At 44.6% G+C, this 23,743-nt stretch overlaps 1 protein-coding gene across 6 annotated transcripts in view; it reads left to right on the top strand.

The window, feature by feature from the left end:
• Positions 1–5,500: 5,500 nt before the first annotated feature.
• Positions 5,501–23,743, top strand: part of CSDE1 (cold shock domain containing E1) — a 99,304-nt gene continuing 81,061 nt past the window's right edge. For all 6 annotated transcript variants that reach the window (XM_029573212.1, XM_029573209.1, XM_029573208.1 and 3 more), the window contains exons 1-2: positions 5,501–5,653; positions 22,953–23,341. The gene's annotated coding sequence lies outside the window, so the exon portion shown is untranslated. The remainder of the gene's footprint in view (positions 5,654–22,952; positions 23,342–23,743) is intronic.

Genomic DNA, 23,743 nt, shown 5'->3' with positions numbered 1-23,743 from the left:
GCATGGTTCTGTTCTTAGATTTGACGGGATGGAGTTCCATAACGGTGGAATGGCTGTAGAGAAAGCCCGGTCTCTTAGTGTGCAGTGTCTGGTGGATTTGGACGGTGGTACCTGTAGCGATCCCCTGTATGCATCTCTTGTCGGTCTTGACGAATTGTGTAGTCGGAGAGGGATCTGTAGGTCAATGGGAGCCAGTTGGTTGATGTTTTTGTATGTGGTAAGCATGGCCTTGTATATTATTCTAAAGTGTATAGGTAGCCAATGGAGGCTCTTTAGAATGGGGGTTATGTGGTCCCTTCTCCTGGTATTTGTCAGAATTCGTGCAGCTGCATTTTGCACCATCTGAAGCGGTTTGGTGTATGAAGCGGGAAGGCCAAGTAGGATGGTGTTACAATAGTCTAATTTTGAAAAAATGATTGCTTGTAGGATGGTTCTGAAATCTTGGGCATGGAAAAGTGGTCTAATTCTTTTCAGCACTTGTAGTTGGTAGAAACAGTCTTTGGTGGTTTTGTTAATAGTGGCTTTGAAATTCAGGCGATTATCAATTAAGACTCCTAGGTCTCTCACTTGTGTGATTGTGTGACTTCTCCCTATGCCTGCATTAGAGGGAACTGAGCCATTGTGATGAGCTCAAGGGTCTCGCCATAGCCCTCTCCCTTTGTTTTAAAGTTTGGGAGAGAGAGTGGTGGGGCTTTCAATGCTTCCCTAGCTTTTTTTGAGCACACTCATCCTCTCCATGTCTGCATTACTGCCCCCTAACATTTTTGTTAATATAGCTTGAAAAGGTTGACTTGAAAAGGTTGGGAAACTGAGCTAAAAGCAGCATCAGAAATTATAGCAGAAGCTGAGAAGAGCGAACACTTCAGAGAGGACTGCAGAGTGCAACTGAGGGGTTGGAGAGGGCATGAGCAAGCCCTAGCTTGCAACTCTGGTCCTTAAGATATGCCCACTGACTATGCATGAACTTTATTTTCATGCATTGCCTCCACTGGTTTTCAGGATATTCACTGAGGCTAACCTGAAAACCTATTCTATATTACAGCTACACCATCAAATTGAAATAAACTCTCAGCAAATGACATCAGAGGTTATCAGAATTGCTTTCCGCACCACACATATGTAGTGTTGCTTGCAGGGAGGTATTGAGGTGAAGGCAGCTTTATTTAATGAATGGTAGGAGGGAGGTTCACATACACAAATCCTTCAAGTTCTGATGAGCTTTGCTGTATTCTGAATTAGACCTGACATGAAATGAACTGAAAGTTTACCTGTGCTAGACATAACATTTTGATTCAGTCAAGACAGGTATGTATTCAGCAGGCACACCCACCCAAGGCAATGGGAAAATTAGGTCCTCCCTTTTCCTAGTCACAGTCAAAAGCCAGCTCTTGCTTCATGGGGGAGCTAATATCTGCAAGTCACTGACTTGGCAAGCTAAGCTGTCATTTGACTTGAGTTACTCAGGAATTTTTTTTTTTTACACTGCAGCATCGAATATCATCTTGGCTTTGCTGCAGAGTCACAAGGAGAGAAAGGAGATAGGATCCTAAGTTCACAGTACATTATGACCAGTGACCATGCAGACAGGGCTGCAGCACAACTGCAAGGCTGGTCAGTAACCCAGTTTCTGGAAGGCGATTGGAGGTATTCCTGACGGACACCCCCTCCTAATGCATTTTGGGATGTGTAATGTTTATTTCCACTGGAGATGGGCCTGGGAAATGTCACCAGCCGTCCTGCTGCCGGCTCCATGCCCATGGTGCTCATCCCACTCCCTCTCCTTCTCCCCCTTCGGCCACAGGAAACTCTCACCGGCCTTGCCACCACTGTTCCATTTTCATCTTCCTGGGAAATCCTACCAGTTTTTCCACTGCTAGTACCACTCCTCTCACAGCCACAGCCTTGGGGGTCATCTTAGACAATCAACTTAATCTAAAAAAAAATTCATAAACACAACCCTAAAAGATGGCTTTCAAACTACATACATTAAAAAACTCAAACCCTTACTTCACACCTCCATGATTTCCGCACTATACTACAAGCCATCATTCTGACTAAAATAGATTACTGCAACGCCATTCTCCTAGGTCTCCCAAAGCACGAGCCAACCCTTACAAATTCTCCAAAATGCGGCTGCCCGCATCCTTACGAATGTACATAAAAATAACCAATTCACCCCGGTACTCAAACACTTACACTGGTTACCCATATCATCCCGAATACAATATAAAACACTCACTTTAATTCATAAATCCCTCCACAATAAGGACATGCAATGGTTCAAGGAACACCTCTACTTCCATGAAACTGGCAGCCCCACCAGAAAACAACATGTAGCTACCTTACACACTCCCTCACATAAGTTGATGAAACTGAAGTCCACTGCAAACTGTGCCCTCTCCACGGCTGGCCCTTCCTTATGGAATATTATGCCTCACACGCTGCGACAGAAACCATGCTATAAGAAATTTAAACAGAACCTCAAAACACAGCTCTTCAAGCAAGCCTTCACTTGAGGCATCCTCCCCTTCCTTTACCCGCTACTCCCCCCCCCTCGGCAGGTCCCCTGCTCCCCCTTCCGCCAATGCTGTTTCCGTTTGTCACTCTCTCAGCCACGCCTTGTATGTATTTAACTTCTATCCATGATATTCTACATCTGAGTAAATATTTCTTAAAGAGAGTTTAATTACTCATTTACCAAGCTAAATGTATATGTATGTACATAGTTTGTCATATAGACTCCCTTCTAAACATTGTTATACATAGTAATACATAATCTCTCATATTAGTCACTTTCTCTACCTAGCTAGAGTCTGTTTATAAATTTGTTGTTCACTAAGTTATTTGTAAAGCCTGTTGCTGAATTTGCTGTTTCGCTGTAAACCGAATAGATGTTCCAAATGATTATCGGTATATAAAAACCCACAAATAAAAATAAACAACAACTGCTGTCAGTGGCCTTGCAGTGCAGATTTGCTTTCTGAGATCGGTCCTGCTGCGACAGGTGAGTATTATTACATGCCTGCATCTGCAAACACATCACATTGCTCACCTGGAGCCCCTAATATGTTTAACACATATGTATATTTCTGGGTCAGGTAATTTAAAAATAAAGGCATCATTTTTAACTGTGTGTGGGCAGGGCTGGAGGGAGGGAAAGGGCATCTCAAGACTTATAGGATGCCTAGTACCCTTGCACTGGTGTAAAAGAGTGCACACCACACAGATCCCCTCCATTCACCCCTCTCCCACATTCCTAGGGGGCAGATGCTGGGGAAGGATGGGAGATAGACGGTAGGGTTCCTATGAGTGTGACAGGATTGCCAGCTTCCTATGAATATTAATACTGTTGCTCTATCTATCATTTCTCTGGGAACCCTGACCTCTGCATACCCCCTTCCAGCATTTAAGATTACCAAATGGGCCTGACAGCTTGGCCTCCTCAGTGATTTGACCTCTGGCATGCCTCGGAGAAGGGGTGCCTTTGCATCCCTCGCCTAAAGCAGCAGATTACCTTGAGCCGCCTCTGTAACCATTTGGCTCCTTCCCCTTACCTAGCCAGATACTGCCCCTATGTTTGGAATTTGTCACCGGTGGCCTCAGAGGTGTTTAATATACAGAGTGCCTTCTGGCTGGTGCAGCAAATGCATTTGAAGCAGAAGCACTTCCAGGTCCTGGGAGTAAGCCTGCTGCTGAAGGGAAAGGAAAAGCCTGGAACCACCACCAGTAATTATGAATATTGTTACAGTGAGCGAGAATCTGCTTAATATTGTTTTAGGATCCTGACTTCTGTCCACCAACATGAACTCAAATATTTACTCAGAAAAGTGAGTTATGCTTATTTGTTAAACTAGATAGACCACTTGAGAACTGAATCTTAAAATACAGATGGAGAAGTCCATTACCTGCTATTAAGTTCACTTACAGAATAGCCACTGCTATTAGCAATGGTAACATGGAATAGACTTAGTTTTTGGGTACTTGCCAGGTTCTTGTGGCCTGGATTGGCCACTGTTGGAAACAGGATGCTGGGCTTGGTGGACCCTTGGTCTGACCCAGTATGCCAATTTCTTATGTTCTACATCACATGAAAAGTCTCTGCTGGATCTAACATTGAAAACTAGTCAATACATTTTATCTAAGACAAAGCATCCTAGAGTCCACTTGAATAGGTGGTTTTAGAAATCTAAGCACTCAATCAATAAATAAAAGTCTTAATTTCTATGACACCTATATTTCTTTCATATATGCACATCTCTCCAAATTCTACAATGTAACACAAGGACATTTCCTTGCTACAGGCTTTTCTTTATTTCTGTTCAGGAAAGCAGGTAGTCCCATCCATGCTGATTTTTGACTCATGTCCTATTTTATCTAATTTTTATATTCTGCTTTTCAGCACTTCAAAGCAGAATACATTCAGGTACTGTAGTTATTTCTCTGTCCCCAAAGGACTCACAATCTAAGTTTTGAACCTTAGGCAATGTGACTTACCCAAAGTCTCTCTGGTTCAAAGGCCACTGCTCTCACCACTAGGCTACTCCTTCACTCTCACTGGTAACTCCTTTTCTTTCAGGATCTCCTCCTAGGGGAACATAAGAATGTCCCAAGTGCCTTCTGCGACTACTTAAAAACCTGGAGAAACTGAAGGCTACGCACACTAAAGCCCAGCTTAAGAAGCATAAAGTCAAAACATTGGAGGGTCAGTCTCTTTCTAGGTGGAGGGGAGGCTGCAAACACTTCTCACCCAATTATCACCTGCCTCTCAGAGGCTCTGCCCTTGACTACTTTTGAGACCCTAGAACTAAGGGAGAAGATGGGGGAGGAGAGACTATAACCCTGGCCATGGACAATATACAAATTGCTTACACTTGCCAAAAGCGTGACCCTGAGGCTCTCGCAGACTAAAGGTACCAGGATTCCTCGCTGATGCACTGCAGACCTTGCAGGCTAGCTCACTGACCCTAACAGAACAGAATTAAAAAAAAAAAAGAAAGAAAAACTGGGGGGGAGGCTCAAAGGCACAAATGAAGAGTTAGCAATTTGATCTACTACATCCTCGATTGTCACAGACATTTTAGATGCCCATAATCTCCACCATTAAATGTTTCAGTTGTTCACAACATCCTCCTTCCTAACAACAGACAAATAGTTCATTCAGTTTTTCTGCTATTTACTTGCTTCCGTTTTGCTCCTTAATCACCTGGCGAGCCTATTGCACAACACCAAACCCCTCTTCCAATGGTGCCAGTGAAAGGGTGACCATGTCCAGATGCCCTAGGCAGTGACGTCATCAGGTGCTCGCTCTCACCGCACGCTGCAAACGGGCCCGGCTCCTCGACGAAACACACGACCGGAAGAGACCCTGCAGCTCCCCGCCTCACCCAGACCATTTCTCATCTAATCCGTCCTTACCGGTTAGACTGAACTGGAGCAACGGTTGTAGGCGGAGCTCCGGGCGCTCCGCCCCGCAATGCTTCTACCATCGCGGGCACGCTCTAGCCACTCCCTGCGCGGCCGCGGCGCTGGTCTCCGGGGGGGTGGGGGATGGGCTTGCTGGTTAGAAGTTCTCGCGAGAGCGCAGTGTTTTATTCCTACGTAATGTGCCGTGCTGCTTATGGCGGCGCTGGAGATAGTGCTGTAAGCTGTTGGGGTAAGTCATGGCCCTTTGCCCCTATCTCGGACCTTGGCGGCGGGGTAAACGGTGAAACGAGGGGGCCTCTTTGCTCCTCTTATCCCGCTGGCGTCGGCGCAGGTTGGGAAAGACGCGCAGTCGCTCCCGGTCTGCCATGTTTTCCCTTGTCAGGCGCGGGTCGACGGCCGCTCGGTACTAGTGGCACCTCCCCGGCTCCGCCCCTCCCTCTCGTTTCTTTGTAAGAAATGCCGACGTGTGTCGGGAGGGGGGGAAACAAGCTACGTCTGAAGTGCTGTCTGGCGTTCGTTTTGCGCCTGGGCCGTTTATTGACTTTTTTGAGGTTGTTGCTTTTTGTTTGGTTTTTTTTTTAGCTATTATTTATAGTCACCTACCGCGCCAGTTCGCGTTTTCGCAGGGGGCGGGGCGTCGCTTCCGCCCCGCGACGTCAGCCCCCGTGTTTTGTGGACGCTTTGGGCGTTTTTTAGACTCCTCCTTTTGCCCTCTCCGGCTAACGGGATCGAACGTTTGATTGATAGGTTGACGGACAAAGGGACTGACGAGGGGTGGGGGGAAGGGGCGACGGAGGGTGACCAATGGGAGCGAGGCCGGGGGGGGGGCAGGGCTGGCTCTAGCGTCTTGTTGACGGTTAGGCGATGCTCGCGTGTCTCGAGCAAGGAAGAGGGGGGCAGGTTGTGGGCGTGCGCATTTGGCGTGCCGCGGGGCCTGCCGGTAGGGGTAGTCGTCTTGGAGCGAAAGCTTTCGCTGTATCTGGATGGCAGGCGCGAAACAAACTACAAGCCCCGTATGGCCCTACCCGGCGACTGACCGTGTGCCCTCGGCGTCTTAGATGCGCTGTATGTGCCATTTTCCCCCTTTCACTGTCGCAGTGATTTGTGCATAGATGGGCGATGCAGCTGCGCGCATTCAGATAGTCAAGCAGTTTTGAGCAGCGCAGTTTATTGCATCATCGTAGGAGGTGGCTGGGTTAATAATTTGTAATCCACCTGACAGTTCAGAGCCTTCTCCATTAGATATCTAAAAGCCTTTTGTGTGGAGATCATTGCATATACCTGGCCATTGCTTCAATACATTTTGTAGTCTCTTTTGTCTGGAGCGGTTAGCTAGTCCGCTTCAATTGTGCAGCTAGCAATGCATTCTCCCATTTTTTTCTTTTGAGAGTGACTTCTGTAGCTCTAGGCTATATTTTGTCATGTGCTTGGAAGACGTTTAAGTTTAAAAATGCAGTTTGATCTTGAGTTAAACTGTTTTGTTTTTTATAGTAGGTGGATGGAAATATCACTTTAATTGTATGCTTGCTGTAGATTATATCATTGGATCCACTAAGCTGCATTTCTGGAGTAGTAGTTATGCTTAACTTTTTTCCATTTTATTAACAGTTCTATTACCTAAACATTTTTTTTAGAATCTTCAAAACAGTATTCTTATACATACAAAATACCACTAAAGATGTAAACAGTTTCTTTATTTTCTGTACTAAAGATTAAGATACTTACTCTGTATTAAGAGACAATCTATTCTTAAGGGTCAGTTTCTCCAAATGGGTGTATCGCATATACCTTGACAGGAATGAACCTCATTTGTAAGCCAGAGCTTGTTGGGAACAAAACAGTCCTATTCAATATCATGCACGAAAAAAATATGCATCCACACTTTTGAATGCGCGCATACATCCACCTTTCCTGGACGCTCGATGCAATTCATGAATAAGCTGCTACGTTAAAAGGGACACAAGGTGGATAATCTGTGCATTCTTAGTGCGCTGCATCGGATGCCCAGGAGAAATGTCTGTGTCTACAGTGGCTTGCCTGGAGCCCCCCCCCCCCCCGTTCCTGATCAGTCCTTTTCACTGATATGCCACAGCCTTCTGAAAGGGGATTGGGTCTTTTGCTGACATGTGACGGTGAATGGACCAATCGGCAATAAGTGAGGCAGTGAATAAATTAATACTAAGTTCCCTGTATGTGCAGGTTACCAAAATGGATGCTCAGTTAAAAAGTGTGCCTTTGGGCACGCGGAGATTTTTTGCATCTTGAGGTAATAGCTAATAGCCTTATTTACGTAGAATTTACATGTGATGACTGCTTTTAGCTACGTGTGAGTTTGGTTGTGTGTTTTGGACCCGCTGATCCCCCTTATTGCATCAGAGGTTATGGATGCATGTCCAAAAAAACATGTCCAAGCGTTTGTTAATCTGTGTGCTAGGCTCAGCACATGATATTGCATCAGCCAGCAAGTCTCTTAAGGGCATTAGCAGTAAATTTAATACTTGCATTGTGCTAACAAGAGCCTCCTTTTGGAGTTCATAGGGTGTAATTTTTATAGGTAACATATCAAGGTGTACTTGGAAATTCTTCTTAATCAGGCATTCAATATAATTGGGACTATTTCTGTATTTTTCTACCGCATTTTCTTGATCTCTGATTACAATTCTTGGTACTTTAGGATCTTAGCTTTACACAGTTTCCAGTGGTTTATTGACTTTGATATACTGCAAATAAAAACAAATTACCCAAGCCATGCCACCTTTTGCCTTTCTGTATTCAGGCCTTCTAACAACGAGAATACTTGTCCTTCTTTTATTTTGTTTATTTGAAAGTTTTTACATACAGACATTAGTAGAAGAACATCATATTGGTCCACATATAACTTAAAATAGCAATCAGGCTTTACAGATTAATAACAGCTTAAAAAACTATGATAGAATACTGGAACTGGGAGAGAGAACTTAGGCTTTACATCTAGAAAATACTAGTGGGGGATAACAAACTATTACAACATCAGGGGTCTCAATATATATACAGCAAAGGATGGTACAGTGTAGAGTCATCCTTTCAGTCAAATAGTGGTGAAGGGCAATGAGTGTCATCTGGGAGCAGGCATAGAGGGAGGTATGCATTGTTAGAGGCTGTCTAACAAGCGGCATCAGTGGAGAGTATTGCAAGGGCGGTGGGGGGATAGGGAGTCTAGTGGTGCTTTGTGAGAGAGGGGCAGTTCAAGTGTAGGCCTGCTTGAACAGCCAGGTCTCTAAGTTTTGCTTGAATTTCTTCGGGCAGTGCTCTTGGCGTAAGAGGGAGGGCATGGAGTTCCATATTGTAGGGTCTGCAATTGAGAGAGCACGGCCTTTAGTGGAGGAGAGGTTGGTGAGTTTAGGTGATGTGTGTAGGGTTGCCAAGTATTGATTTCTGGTGGGTTTTGTAGAGGTGCGAAATAGTAGAGTCATTGAACCAGTGCATGTTTCGATTGTGCAGGGATTTATGTATGAGTGTGAGGGACTTGTAGAGGATTCGGGAGGTGATAGGGAGCCAGTGGAATTCTTTGAGTACAGGGGTAATGTGGTCATTTCTGTGGGTGTTGGTGGGATTGCAGAACTGTACGAAAGTCATTAAAGTGTAGTAGAGGTTTTAGTTTTTTTTAGGTTGTGGAGTTTAAAGAAGCCATTTTTTAGTGTGGAGGTGATGAATTTTTTAAGGTTGAATTGGTTGTCCAAAGGGATGCCCAGGTTGCGTACATGTTTGTTTTTTTTAATCTTTCTGTTGCTAGGAAAAATTTGCATAAGTTCAAAAATTAGAAAAATAAGTTTATATCACAGGTGGAAAAAACTTGGAGCCAACCAAAATTTTTAAGAGCTGTGGGAACATTATTTATATGTGAGGTTTTGTTTACACATTCCTCTCCTTCCTTTATAGCTTTCCTTCCCCATTTCCTCCTCTTTGCATGTCAGCGGCTACTCTCAGCCCCTGCTGCATCAGCTTCACTTTTCACCCCAATGACTGCTACTTTTTCTGTTTTCAGCCTGAGCTGTAACTCCTCTCCTCTAGGGCCCTGCTGTTGCTTCACTATCCAGCCTAGGTAGCCACTGCTGCTTCTCATGCATTCTGTGTGGCACCAGGAACTGAATTTTAGGTGCCGGGGTGACACGTTGCTTGGGTTTTCTCCTAACCCTGGTATATCAGATGTAACAAGATATCCGTTGCTGCATTAGTCAACATAAGGGTGTGTTTCAGATGCTGAGGCACTTATGTTGTCCAGCATTGGAAAATTATGCGTGTAAGGTGGAAAAACACATGGATGGAAATCAGAGACATGCACACGCTACCTCTTTGTATCACTATACACAGTCGTTTGGTATACACCCGCACATTTGGGGGGGTCTTGCACGTCCACAAAATTAGTATATGTCATCAGGTTAAATTTGATTTTTTACTCGTTATATCCATAGAGTAGATTACAACACTTCAATTAAATAGCGTATATTATTTGATTCATGTAACCAAAACTTTATTGGCACCTACTAGCTAATTTATAATCCTAACCAGACTTATTTATGTGCCTATCTGTAAACCATTGTGATGGTATAGAAAAGTTTTTAAATAAATACAATTACACAAATCATTACAACAAACAGTATTCATAGACCCCCACACTCCTGTGGTCTAGTACACAAAACAGCCTTTCTCTCCTGTGCAAAACCACCCACAGCTTGCCTTTGTCATGCATGCAGGCACAAAATCAACTTCTTTTTTTTTTTTCTAGTATACATAATTGCATTTTGGAAATTTGAGCTCAATTAAGTGTGCTTTTGAAAATTGTATGTACTTAGACTACTGGAATGGTGTCCTTCAATCTGTAGACTTCTGTGTGAGATACTTTTTCCACTATCTAGTGTGCCCTTGTAGGGAACATTTAGAGCTATAGGTGCTGTTGCACTGATGAAAATTATTTGGATATTGTGAAAGGTTGATTTAAAAAAAAAAAAAAAATCTGGACAGTATTTCTGTAATGCTTTAAAAAGTAAAAGACCAGCCCACAATACTTTGTGTATATATTTTTTTATTTTTATTGCATTTACAATAAAATATCCATAGTTACATCTTTTATTTAATTCTGTAATTTTTAATTATTTAATAATTTAATAATTTTTTTTTTAATTCTTTAATTATTCACAAATAAGTACAACAAAAAAAATTATACTTAGAAATATAATAGTGACTGGTTCAATTATAATCATTAATCAAGACAAATATTAAAGTATACAAAATACATATCCTTTCTAATGATTAAGTCAGTTTGAACCATAGTAGATTGAGCTTGCTTCACAATGGAAATCGTGATTCCAAAATTTCTAACTTGGACCCAAGCTGAGAGTTAGTTCACATTAGCTGTAACCTTAGTATTTGTATCCAAAAAAAACAACTTTTGTGAGGTTGGAAATAGAAGACTCTTGGGGTTTGATAGCCTGCCAAAGTACTTCAAGCGTTATTACTGGGGGTTTAACAAAACCCAAACTGGGGAGTGCTGCCATCCAATCTGCACAACCTCTGCTCCTTATTCCGCCCTCAAACTGTGCTAGTGGTGTCAAAGTTCTACTTATAGGAATGGCTCACTCCTCCTGCAGCACCCAAGATGGACCCTGGCTCCTCGGCGTTCGTGCCCTCCATAGGCCCTGCTATCGCATCAGCTCGGTACCTCTCCTTCATGAGCAGGTGGTCAACAGACTCATTTCCAGGAGGAGAAGGCGTTTTTAGGCGCCCCGGGGTTCAGCGATATTTCCTCGATCTGCGGGGATGGCATTTGCTCAGCTTCGTTCCTGCTAGCAATCGCTTCTGGAGCTCTTGTTGAGGTGGGGGAGAAAAAACCCTCTATGTTGGTAGGCTTCCCAGTGTCAGGGAGCTAGCACTGGCCCCCCCACAGTTTGGCCTTGCGCTTTGTATGCTGCATCTGAAGCAGTCAGGCAATATAGAAAAAAAAAAGGAAAAATAACACGACTGAGGAGCTCTTCTCAGCGTTCCTAACTGTTGGCCATCTTAACTCCGTCCCCTCACTTTGTATACTTTAATCTAGTAATTCAAGTTTTTCAGACCCAAGGAAAATTCCTTTTCTCACAAAAGGCATGTTTAAGAATGCTGTACACACAGTTCTGTCTTAAGTATATGTAGGCTAGCTGGAATTCAGTACTGGCAATGACACATGTACACCTTTCACACAATTTCCTGTTTAGCAGAAAAGGGCAATCTGAGTACTAACAAACACATAATCAAATATATAATGTTGTGCCAGCATTACTAACAATTTGTAGGACTCCTATTGTATAGTAGATTGAGTCATTCAGGTTTTTATTTTAACGATTTATATCTGGATAGGTAACATATAATGACAGCAGAAAAGGACTAAATGGTCCATGCAGTCTGCCCAGCAAGCTTCTTGTGGTAGCAGCTGCCGTTTTGCCCCCAAGCTTTATGATAACCCATAAAGATTTACTGCTAGCAACACTTTTACTGGGTGATGGGCCTCAAATTCAGACAATGCTGCTTGATGTGCTTTGCTTATGGACTTGGCCTTGGAAGCAGTCCTGTGCTTTTTCCACTGTTTGCATATCAGTACCCCAGACTATAAAAGTCAGGGCCTGGTTAAAGAACATAAAGTGCCAGACTGGGTCAGACCAAGGGTCCATCAAGCCCAGCATCCTGTTTCCAACAGTGGCTAATCCAAGCTTACACTAAGTAGATCCCAATGCTACTGATGCTAGTAATAGCAGTGGCTAATCCATAAATCAGCTTGATTAATAGCAGTTAATGGACTTCTCCTCCAAGAACTTATCCAAACCTTTTTTAAACCCATCTACACTAACTGCACTAACCACATCTTCTGGCAACAAATTCCAGAGCTTAATTGTGCATAGAGTGAAAAAGCAAGTAGCACATTTAAAACAAATTTGAGAATTCTGACTTCGAGTACCCCCTAGTCCTCTTATCCGAAAGAGTAAATAACAGATTCAGTTTTATCTATTCAAGCCCTTTCATGATTTTATAATCCTCTCATATCTCCCCTCAGCTGTCTCTTCTCCAAGCTGAACAGCCCTAACCTCTTTAGCCTTTCCTCAAAGGGAAGCCATTCCACCCCCTTTATCATTTTGGTCGCTCTTCTCTATACCTTCTTCAGTATAACTATCATTTTTGATATGCGGCAACCAGAATTTAACACAGCACTCGAGGTGTGGTCTCACCATGGAGCGATAATGTCATCATGAAATTTTCTATTTTATTCACCATTCCCTTCCTAATAATTCCTGTCATTTGCTTTTTTGACCGCCACAGCACACTGAACCAATGATTTCAATGTATTATCCACTATGATGCCTAGATCTTTTTCCTGGGTGGTAGCTCCTAATATGGTGACCAGAATTGTACACAGTACTCAAGGTGCAGTCTCGCCATGGAGTGATAGGAATTATATTAGGAAGGGAATGGTGAATAAAATGGAAAATGTCAAAATGTCTCTAACACTGATTTTTTTGACTGCTGTAGCACACTTAGCTGACTATTTCAATGTAGTATCCACTGATGCCTAGATCTTTTTCCTGGGTGGTAGCTCCTAATATGGAACATAACATCGTGTAACTATGCCATGTTATTTTTCCGTAGATGCATCACCTTGCACTAGTTCATATTAAATTTCATCTGCCATTTCAATGCCCAATTTTCCAGTCTCGCAAGATCTTCCTGCAATTTATCACAATCTGCTTGTGATTGAACTACTCTGAACAATTTTGTATCATCTACAAATTTGATTACCTCACTCATTGTATTCCTTTCCAGATCACTTATAAATATTATTGAAAGCACCAGTCCAAGTACAAATCCATGAGGCACTCCACTGTTTACCCTTTTCCACTGAGAAAATTGACCATTTAATCCTACTGTTTCCTGTTTTTTAACCAGTTTGTAATCCATAAAAGGACAACGCCTGCTATCCGTAACTTTAGTTTTCTTAGAAGCCTCTCATGAGGGATTTTGTCAAATGTCTTCTGAAAATCCAAATACACTACATCTACTGGTTCACCTTTATCCACATGGTTGTTGTCTGATTACAGTTCCTCTCCTCCCCACCCCACCATCAAAGGGGAGAGCGATGTTGCAGTTGCATTAAGGGTAGTAACCCCATGCCTTCTGTTAGAGTAGTAACTGCTCTATGCAGGTTACCCCCACACTTACCAGTTCCCCAGACTGTAAAAGTCAGTGCCCTCATTGGTTTGATGTCGGATGCCAGTTCCCCTTTTCCCCCTTAGCTTCTCACTTTTAGCTTGCTCAATTGTACCTAACTGATATGGTTTAAAATCACTAGGCAAAATATGGCCTGTTAACCATATCAAACCTCACGTTAATGTCTTTTCATAAAAGTTCAAGTTTGTAGTAGGATAGCAAGTCCACCTTTAAAGTTAATCATCCAGTATTATGTTATTTTCCCCTTACTATCGGGCCGATACAGTAAAATCGCGGGCGAACAGGCCACTCTCCTGTGCGCGTGATTCTGTATTTAAATGAGGCCTGGCGGTAAAAACAGGCAAAAGGAGGCGCTAGGGACACTAGCGCGTCCCTAGCGCCTCCTTTTGGACCGGAGCGGTGGCTGTCAGCGGGTTTGAGCGCACTGTACTGTATCGGCCCGTATGTTTTCCCATTTATCTACTACCTTGTTACAATGTAAAAGCAAGTTTGCTTACCGTAAACGGTGTTTCCGTAGATAGCAGGATGAATTAGCCATGCTGTATGGGAACTGTCCATCAGGGCCCAGGAAGGCGGAGCTTTGTAGCAGAGTGTAGATCTTTGATCCTCTGCTGCTGCGCGTGGGTTCCCGCGCAGTATCAACGGTTCTCCTCAGTCTGTATTTAAGCTAGAGCGTATCGCGGACATGTCGACTGCCAGGGAGGCGGGTGGGTCAGCATGGCTAATTCATCCTGCTATCTACGGAAACACCGTTTACGGTAAGCAAACTTGCTTTTTCCCGTTGATAGCAGGGCTGAATTAGCCATGCTGTATGGGAGTCCCAAGCCTCCCTACACGCTGTTATCTTCCGGTAGCGTGAGTTGTTGTGGCAGTCTTAGATCACTTAGCGACTGTGTGTAAAATTGTGTGACCCAGAATTGCATCTCCCGCCGATTGTTTATCTATGCAGTAGTGAGATGTGAAGGTGTGCAGTGAAGACCAAGTGGCTGCTTTGCATATATCTACTGGCTGAACGTTGCGGAGATGTGCTACCGATGTCGCCACGGCTCTCAATTGGTGAGCCTTGGGTTGTGCAAGTAGCGGAGCTCCTTTTTTGGAATAGCAAAACTTGATGCATTGTACTATCCAGCTGGCTATGGTACGTTTAGCTACTGCTAAGCCTGGAGCATTTGGATTAAATGACACAAACAGTTGTGATGTCCTGTTCGGGGAGTGTGTTCTCCTTTTATAGTATGCCAATGCTCTTTTACAATCTAAGGTGTGTAACAAGCGTTCCCTGTCGTTAGCGTGTGGTTTGGGAAAAAATATCGGCAAATCTATAGTTTGATTGAGATGGAATGTGGAAATAACTTTTGGTAGGAACGAAGGGTGAGTTCGCAGGACAACTTTGTCGTGATGAAATTGTAAATACGGTTCATAGTGTACCAGTGCTTGTAGTTCACTGACCCATCATGCTGACGTTATGGCTACCAAAAACACTACCTTCCAGGTGAGAAACTTCAGGTGTGCCGATTCCAAGGGTTCGAATGGTGGTAGGGTTAGTTGTTCTAGGACTACATTAAGATTCCACGGTATCGGTGGTTTTACAACCGGTGGGCGTAAACGTAGAAGACCTTTAAAGAATCTGGATAGCAACGGGTGTTCCGCCACCGAGTGGCTATTCATTGGTTTATGATATGCCGCTATTGCACTGAGATGCACTCTGATCGACGAGGTTGCCAACCCCGAGTCATAGAGAGACTGTAGGTAATCCAGTAACGATGCTGGGGAACAGTCCGTAGGTGAGATACTCCTTTCGCTGCACCAGTTGTAGTAGCGCTTCCATTTGAACGAGTAACACCTTCTTGTGGACGGTTTCCGAGATTCGAGAAGAATGGTTTGTACCGTCTGAGATACCCCCTGCTCCGTTAAAGATGCCCGCTCAATCTCCATGCAGTTAGATGGAGGGAGGATAGAAGTGGGGTGAATGAGCACTCCGTTTTCTTGTAGGAGAAGGTCTGGCCTGTCCGGAAAGCGGATTGGGGTCGTCACTGAGAGCCGTAACAGATAGCTGTACCACGGTTGTCGAGGCCACGCTGGCGCGATGAGTATGAGCTGACTGTGATCCGCTATACATTTTTGTATGGTTCTCGTTATTAATGGGATTGGCGGAAAGGCGTATAGGAGACTTGACGACCAAGGAATTAGGAAGGCGTCCTGCGTTAAGCGGGACGGGCTGGGTCGGACTGAGCAAAATTGCGGTAGTTGGGCATTTTCTTCCGTGGCAAAGAGGTCTATGGTTGGTGTTCCCCAACTGTTGAAGATCCCTTGTAGTACTTCGGGATTCAATTGCCATTCGTGTGGGTAGAAGACGCGGCTCAATCTGTCCGCTCTGGTGTTTGCTATACCCGGAAGATAGGTCGCCTGAAGATGCATGGAATGTCTGTGAGCATGAGAAGATCTGAAGAGTCTCCCTGCAAAGGGGCCATGATCCCGACCCGCCTTGTTTGTTTATGTAGAACATCGCCACCTGGTTGTCTGTGTAAACCATCACTCTTCGCCCCCGCAGATAATCTTGAAACGTGAGTAGGGCATTCCGGATTGCCCGGAGTTCTAGGAGGTTTATCTGCAGCTCCTGTTCTGAAGGGGACCAGAGGCCTTGCGTCTCCAGGTGGTCTAAATGCGCCCCCATCCCTTCCGCGAAGCATCCGTCGTGAGGACTGCATTGTGAGGTGGGGGGTTTAGCGGTGCCCCTTTTTCGAGAGTGGGTTTCCTGAGCCACCAGTCGATATCTTGTCGCATCGGGTTGGTTACTTGAACCCGTTTGTGTAATGGTTGAGAGTGTTGTGTCCATTGTCTCTTGAGACCCCACTGCAGGAGTCGCATGTGGAGTCTGGTATTGGGGACCGTAAATATCGCTGCTGCCATATGCCCCAGAATTTTCAAGATGGACCGGGCTGTGGTACATCTTATGTGTTGTAGAGCCCTGAGTAATGAGCACATCTGGAATCTCCTGTCCTCTGGCAGAAAAGCCCTGACTCGAATTGTGTCCAGTCGAGCTCCTATGAATTGTAGGATCTGCGAGGGTTGTAAGTGGGATTTTGGATAATTGATCATTAATCCTAGGCGTTGTAAGCATGTTATCGTTATGCCGAGATGCGACTTCAGGACGTTTGGGTCCGATGCTATTATTAACCAGTCGTCGAGGTAAGGAAATATGGTCAGACCCTGTAGACGAAGGTGGGCCACCACCACCACCATACACTTGGTAAATACCCTGGGGGCTGCTGAGAGTCCAAACGGCAGGACCTTGTATTGGTAATGTTTGTTGCGATACTGGAAACATAGGTACTGCCAACAGGATTTGTGGATAGGAATGTGCGTGTACGCATCCTTGAGGTCTAAAGAGCACATCCAATCCTTGGGTTGAATTAAAGGTAGGATGGATTTCAGAGATACCATCTTGAACTTCTCGCGTACCAAGCACTTGTTGAGCTCTCTGAGATCGAGGATGGGTCGATCGCCCCCCGTTTTCTTTGGAATGAGGAAGTATGGAGAATAGAAACCCTGGCCCTTCAGCGCCCGTGGGATTATACGGTTGGCGTTCTGATGGAGAAGATTGGTTAACTCCTGGGCCAGTTGTGCATGTGTTAGGTGTCTCTGATTTAGGGGGCAATGAGGTGTGACGGGTTGGGATAGGAAATGTAACAGATATCCCTCCTTTACGATGTCGAGTACCCACTGATCCGTCGTGATGGCCTGCCATTCGGTCAGGCAAGCCGTTAACCTGCCCGGGGGATGTTCCGGTAAACTGGGTGTTGGTGGTGGCCGGGAGTTCAAAAAGACTGTGTGGTCTTTGCCGGAACTGCTGACTGTTGCGGCTGTTGTTGGCGTTGAACGCGAGGCCGTCCCCTCCTCTGCTGTTGTTGCTGTGGAGGGTTGCTGGTTGGTTGCCGGTTGTACGGTAGATAGTTTTGCTGTCTAAAATTTTGATAGCTCCTGTACTGTTTCCTGGGAAACTGTTGTCGGCGCGTTGAGGAGAAAAATCGTTTCGCTGCCACTGGGGCAGCGAGTGACTGGACCGCCAGCGCTTGATCTTTTAGCTTACTCACAGTGTCCTGGAGGCGGTCTCCAAAAAGGTTCTCCCCCGTGCATGGCAAATTTGCGAGCTTCTCATGAAGGTCCTCTCTAATAGCACTAGCTTTGAGCCAGGCCAGACGTCTAGCTGCTATCGCCATGGCTGAAGCCCTGGATGAGTTTTCGAATCCCTCGTATACTGCCCTCAGCATATGTCGAGTGCACTCCTCCATATCCGAAATCACTGCCGGTGGTGACTCCCCTAAGGACGTGAACAGACCCTTAGTGGCTTGCAGGCACTCATACATATATTGTACCATATAAAAATTATGGTGTTGAATTCTCGCTGTCAGCATAGCGTTTTGGTAGACGCGCTTGGCAAAGTCGTCCAAGGACTTATTGTCCTTCCCCGGTGGGGCGGATGCATGCGTCTTCGCTTTCTTAGATTTTTGTAAGGCGGATTCCACCACTATGGAGTCATGTGGTAGTTGTGGAGTCTCATACATTGAAGGCTTTTGGAGCTTAAATTTTAAATCAGTCTTTCTGGATACAGATTGTAGATTAAATGGTGTCTCCCATGATTTTTGCAGGACACCATGGAGTATTGCATGAGGTGGGAGAGCAGCCGGCTCTCCAGGCGCATCAAAAATCTTTAGCAATCCCAATGTTTCTGCCCTTGGTTCCGGTAGTTTTTGAACCTCTAACTTTAGGATATTTCCCATCTTTGCAATGAACTTGGGATAGGTGAGATCCTCCAGAGGGGAATAAGGTTCCGCTGGTTGCTCTGGAGGATCAGACGGGTATCCCGTTGAAGAGAGGGGCGAGGAATGCATAGATTCTGAAGCCCTTGTCGGAGACGGTGAGTGGATAACCGATCCCTGTGGAGATGGGGATCGGGAAGATGGTAGATCCCCCTGCGCATACTGTGGAGCCGGGCTAGTGTTGCCTGCCGGGCTCGTAGACTCTGGTGGTAGAGTGTATGTCGACTGTAATGTTTCAAAAAACCCGGCTAGGGAGTGTGTCAAGTCCCAAAAAGCTTTCGATGTATGGGGCGGCATCGATGGGGGTTTTTCCATCTGCGTGGATTGATATGGTACGTCTCCTGGTGGAGGACCATAAGTACCTTCCCCGTCCGAATCTTCACTCCACTCCCTTCCTCCTTGACGAGTGGACTGTATACTCCTCGATCTGCTTGAAGATGATGAAGAAATTGGAATAATTCCCTGAGAAATCGAGCCCGATCTCTCAGATTTACTCTTATGGCGTGAAGACGAGGAAGAAGAGGATCTCCCTTCTTTATGATGAGAGGCATGATGTCGTTTTGCCGGACCCGGCTCTCTAGTGGTGGATCTGGAAGAGCCCGAATGATGCCGATGCCTTTTTTGAGTGGAAGACCGTGTACTGTCTCGGGATTTCCTGTCTGCATGCGTTTCTACACGCTGGTGACAATCTTGTCTCTTGTCCCTATGCGAGTCAGCACTCCGTGGAGGAGGGGATACCGCCCGTCCTATCAACTGCTTTGAAGTGTGATCCGAGGGCTCATGGTGAGTGCCCGTGGTACTCCGTGAGTTCCGCCCTGGATCTTTAAAAAGTCGATCCCCCTGGGAATTTTTGTCCTCTGTTAGGGATTCTGACCAGGGCTCCCGTTGTTTGGGTGCAAGTGATGACCCGGTGTCCGCTGCAGCGGTTTGGCGAGATGTAGGCCTTGGTGCTGCTGCTGATCTGGAGTGCGATGGTTGAGGCTGCGGCCCCGATTGAATTTTCGGCGCCGACGGAGGTTCCCGCGCCGATTGTTGTTTCGGCGCCGATTGTTTCGGCGCCGAGTGGATCTTCGGAGCCGACAGAGTCTTCGGAGCCGACAGAGGTTTCGGCGCCGAGTGAGATTTGGGCTCCGACTGGGGCTTCATTGAACGCTTCGGCGCCGCCTGTGACTTCTCCGGCGCCCTTTCGGCCCTCTTTTGAACCTTTTTCAGAGGTTCTGTGCCTCTATGTGGGTCCTCCCGTTGCGATAACAATAAGGCTCGGACCGGGTTGTCTTTGCTAGGCGCTAGGGTACTAGGCTCAGTCAACCTGAAAGGCCTCTGTTTCCCCACGTGCAGTGGCTCGGAATTAAGACCTTTCTCCTTGGGCTTCCGCTTTGCTTCTCGGATTTTTGGCGACTGTGGGTCCCACGAAGTTGCTCTCTTACCCGGTTTTGATGTTTTGATTTTTGGGGCCGGAGAGGAGTGAGTTGTGGACACCTTGTCCTCCGCAGAGAGCGCCAGCCAACGGTAGCTCCTGTGTCGACGGGCCCTCGGGGACATTTTCGCACAATGTTCACAGTCGGACTGGTCATGATCGCGTCCCAGGCAGCGGTAGCAGCGATCATGTCCGTCAGTGACGGACATGATCTTACCGCATGGACACGGCTTGAACCCCGACTTCTGCGTTGACATTCTCTTTTTTTTTCTGAGGAGAAAAAGGCTCCGCGTGCGCTCCCGCGCGCGGAAAAAAACAGACTGAGGAGAACCGTTGATACTGCGTGGGAACCCACGCGCAGCCGCAGAGGATCAAAGATCTACACTCTGCTACAAAGCTCCGCCTTCCTGGGCCCTGATGGACAGTTCCCATACAGCATGGCTAATTCAGCCCTGCTATCGACGGGAAAACAACGTCACTTGTTCCCTGTAAACAGATGTGATATCTTGTATTGAATATCGGTATATAAAAACAAATATTCTCTGTATTGTTTGGAAAAGGTTAGTATACCTTTACCTGGCTCTAAATTCTTTATAAATAAACTAAAGGACTAGTTATTTCATCGTTGATTCCTCCTAGTTTGCTGTTGGAAGACTGGAACTAGAAATATTTCATTTATTCCACTATTGTGGATTTTAACAGGGGCAAGAGGGTACCTTTTGTATGGGTCTCTGGGCCTGGTATTTTCCATATACTAGCTTTCAGTGAGTCCCTCCCTTTTATGTAAATACAGTATGTTTTTTTACTTAATTCTTTTGGCATGTCAACTGTGTAAAGTTTTATCATTCTTTGGTGTTTTCTTGCCTGCCTTACCCTCTCTCTAAAATAACACGTGCAGTTGAACCACTGGATACTCTGCAGCTGCTTTGGCTGTTTACCATAGATATGGGTATTTATAGTATCAGAGCTGAAAAGTAAAGAATCTGAAGAGCAAGATGTACAGAGATTTGGTCACAAGTTGTGACTGCTTTAGAGATTTAGATGCTTGTGTATCAGGTGGGGTGTCTACACCGGGGCATGTATGCATGAGATGCATGGTCAGGTGGCATGCGATAGGTATGAATGGGGATTTATTTACTGCTTTCCTAGCGTGTAGATGGACTCAGGACCAATGGGTATAGTGTACTCCTGTTAGCAGTTGGACACTATACCCATTGGTCCTGAGTCCATCTGTCTACACTAAGGAAAACGAAATTATCAGGTAAGTAATTTCTCCATTTTTTTTTTTTTTTTATTAAGGCTAGGATTCTAGACATGATCCTCCAATCTTAGAGGCTCTGAGACTTGACAAATTAAGGCCAGAAATGAGCATAGTTGTAAGGTAGCCAAAATGAGCACTAAATGTGGTGGATTATATCCTTTGACAATTGCAGCCTTATTACTGGCCAGAATTACAGGGGCTTTCACTATTCAAATTTTTCATTGAGAAATCTGCAGCAGAACAATTTCATAATTTGCTTTGAATCATAACATAATTGTCATGTTGGGTCAGACAAGGGCGCGATGGTTCTACCGTGTTTCCCCGAAAATAAGACAGTGTCTTATATTAATTTTTGCTACCAAAGATGCACTAGGCCTTATTTTCAGGGGATGTCTTATTTTTCCATGAAGAAGAATTCACATATATTGTTGAACAAAAAAATGAACATTTATTATATTCTGAATAGTTGTCTGGTTATGCTGGTTTGTGATGACAACTAACTGTGAATCCTGCAGGGTAAAAAAATCACAGCTGCATGCTCTGGTGTTCTGTGCGACAGGCATGCTCCCAAATAAAAACTTTGCTAGGTCTTACTTTCGGGGGAGGTCTTATATTTAGCAATTCAGCAAAACCTCTACTAGGTCTTATTTTCGGGGGATGTCTTATTTTCGGGGAAACAGGGTAGTATCCTGTCTGACAGTGGCCAATCCAAGTCGCAAGTACCTAGCAGACCTCCTAAAGTAGATCTAATTTCTGTTACTCTCAGAGATAGCAGTAGCTTTCGTTAGTCAACCTGGCTAATGTGTTATGGACTTTTCCTCCAGGACTTTATCCAAACCTTTTTTAGACCCCGCTATGCTGGTCTCCTTGATCACGTCCTCTGGCACCAGATTCTGCAGCTTGATAAGTCCTGATTTAGGGATGGAAGTCAGGGGAGAGAGAAGCAAAGAGTCAAAGCACAATATTTATTTATTTTTTTTCTGGATCCTACATTTTGATTGGTGCCTAGGTTTTCAGTTGTATTTATGATCATATTCCCTTTCCCTCTTTGCATATATTTAGATCTGTAGGTCTCATGTCATAAGGCTTAATGTAGGTTCTGTATGATTTTGATAGCTGCTATCTGTGTGTTGGACATGCAGGTAAACCTTTGACTAGTATCTTTTTTTTTTTCCTCCATGCTTTCATACAATTCCCCTAAGTTTCCCTGTGATTTGAAATAACCTTTGCACTTTTTGAGGGTAGTGACTGTTAAGCCAGGTAACATTCAGTTTACCCAATTTGAGAGGCCAAAATGTGGCAGAATATAGAGGTCCCTGATTGCAAAATCTGAGCCACTAAAATTGGTGGTGCTGGGGATGAATGAGCCAAGCAATGGTGACTTTTTTTTTTAACCAGTTCACAGATTGGAGGAGTTTTGTTTTTTTTTTTTTTTCCCCCCCCCCATTTTCTCCAAGGGAAAATTGTGAAAGGAGGTTGGTGTTGGTCTGGTACCTTTTTTAAATTGACACTGGGAGTAGGGAATGAAGCCCTATAGATCTTGGTAGTTTTTCTCTTGTAACAGATTTGTCTTGCATCTTCTGGTTACTGACCATTCTTGAACAATCTAGGTACAAAATGGCAAGGGATGTAAATTTATAAAATTGAGTATTGGCCTTCCAAAGCTACTTTGACTTTTCAACTTCCCCACCCCATCAGTTAAAATTTCTAAAGCAATCTGTTGTAGGACAGCAGCAGAGGTATAATGTTCATAGCTGATGCGTGTTCTCATATGGTGCGTTTTGTTTTCTTTTCTTTTCAGTATGAAGTGTAACAGATCAGAAATTACCACCTGAAACTGCTGCTTCAAGTTCAGATCAGTCAAGGAACACATGCCACATTGTAACAACAAGCAAGACCAAAGAAGAGTTAACTTAAGCTGAAGACACAACACTTGATCTGAAACAAGAAGTTTGTGCCTACTCAACAGCTTCAAAAGAGCACTTCCCCACGCTGCTATTAGTCTTCGTTTTATCCTCCGTGCTGCACTGTGAATTTGCCCAGTGCAGCTAGAGTTGTATTCTTTATAAGCTTGATAAATCATTCTCTCGCTGTCTTTTTAATACTAGCAACCTCTCCATCCTTTGCAACGTGAGCTGAACGGAAGAATTAGCAAATACTACTGAAGTGCAATATTTGAATCTCTGCGAGGTTGGTGAACAGTGTAGTATAATTTCTTGTATTGAGTTTATATAATTCCAGGCAGAGTTGGTTGATCCATTATCCAGTTGGATTGTGATGCTGTCTTAGCAGCTATATAAATTCTCTTGAATGACTTTCTCCCCAGTTTTGTGAAAGCAAATGCTGGCTTACCTAAATCTTGCATTCACTGTATCAGATTTGACCCAGCACTAATTTAGTGGATTTTGGAGATGTAGAACTATTGATCATTCCTACAAATACTTCTGTTTGACAGCCAGTATTCTAGCGCACATAGTTCTTGAGTTTCCAAATGGATTAGGTCAACCAGTTCTTACTATATCATAAAATGTTACTAAAGTCTAGCCTGCTCAGACATTGTATGCTGAATGCCTTACAGCATACTTTGTGTTG

This window comes from Rhinatrema bivittatum, chromosome 12 (assembly GCF_901001135.1).
Source record: "Rhinatrema bivittatum chromosome 12, aRhiBiv1.1, whole genome shotgun sequence".
Classification (NCBI taxonomy): domain Eukaryota; kingdom Metazoa; phylum Chordata; class Amphibia; order Gymnophiona; family Rhinatrematidae; genus Rhinatrema; species Rhinatrema bivittatum.
The sequence above is the reverse complement of the archived record's forward strand: the minus strand, read 5'-3'. Positions and strand labels throughout refer to the sequence as shown.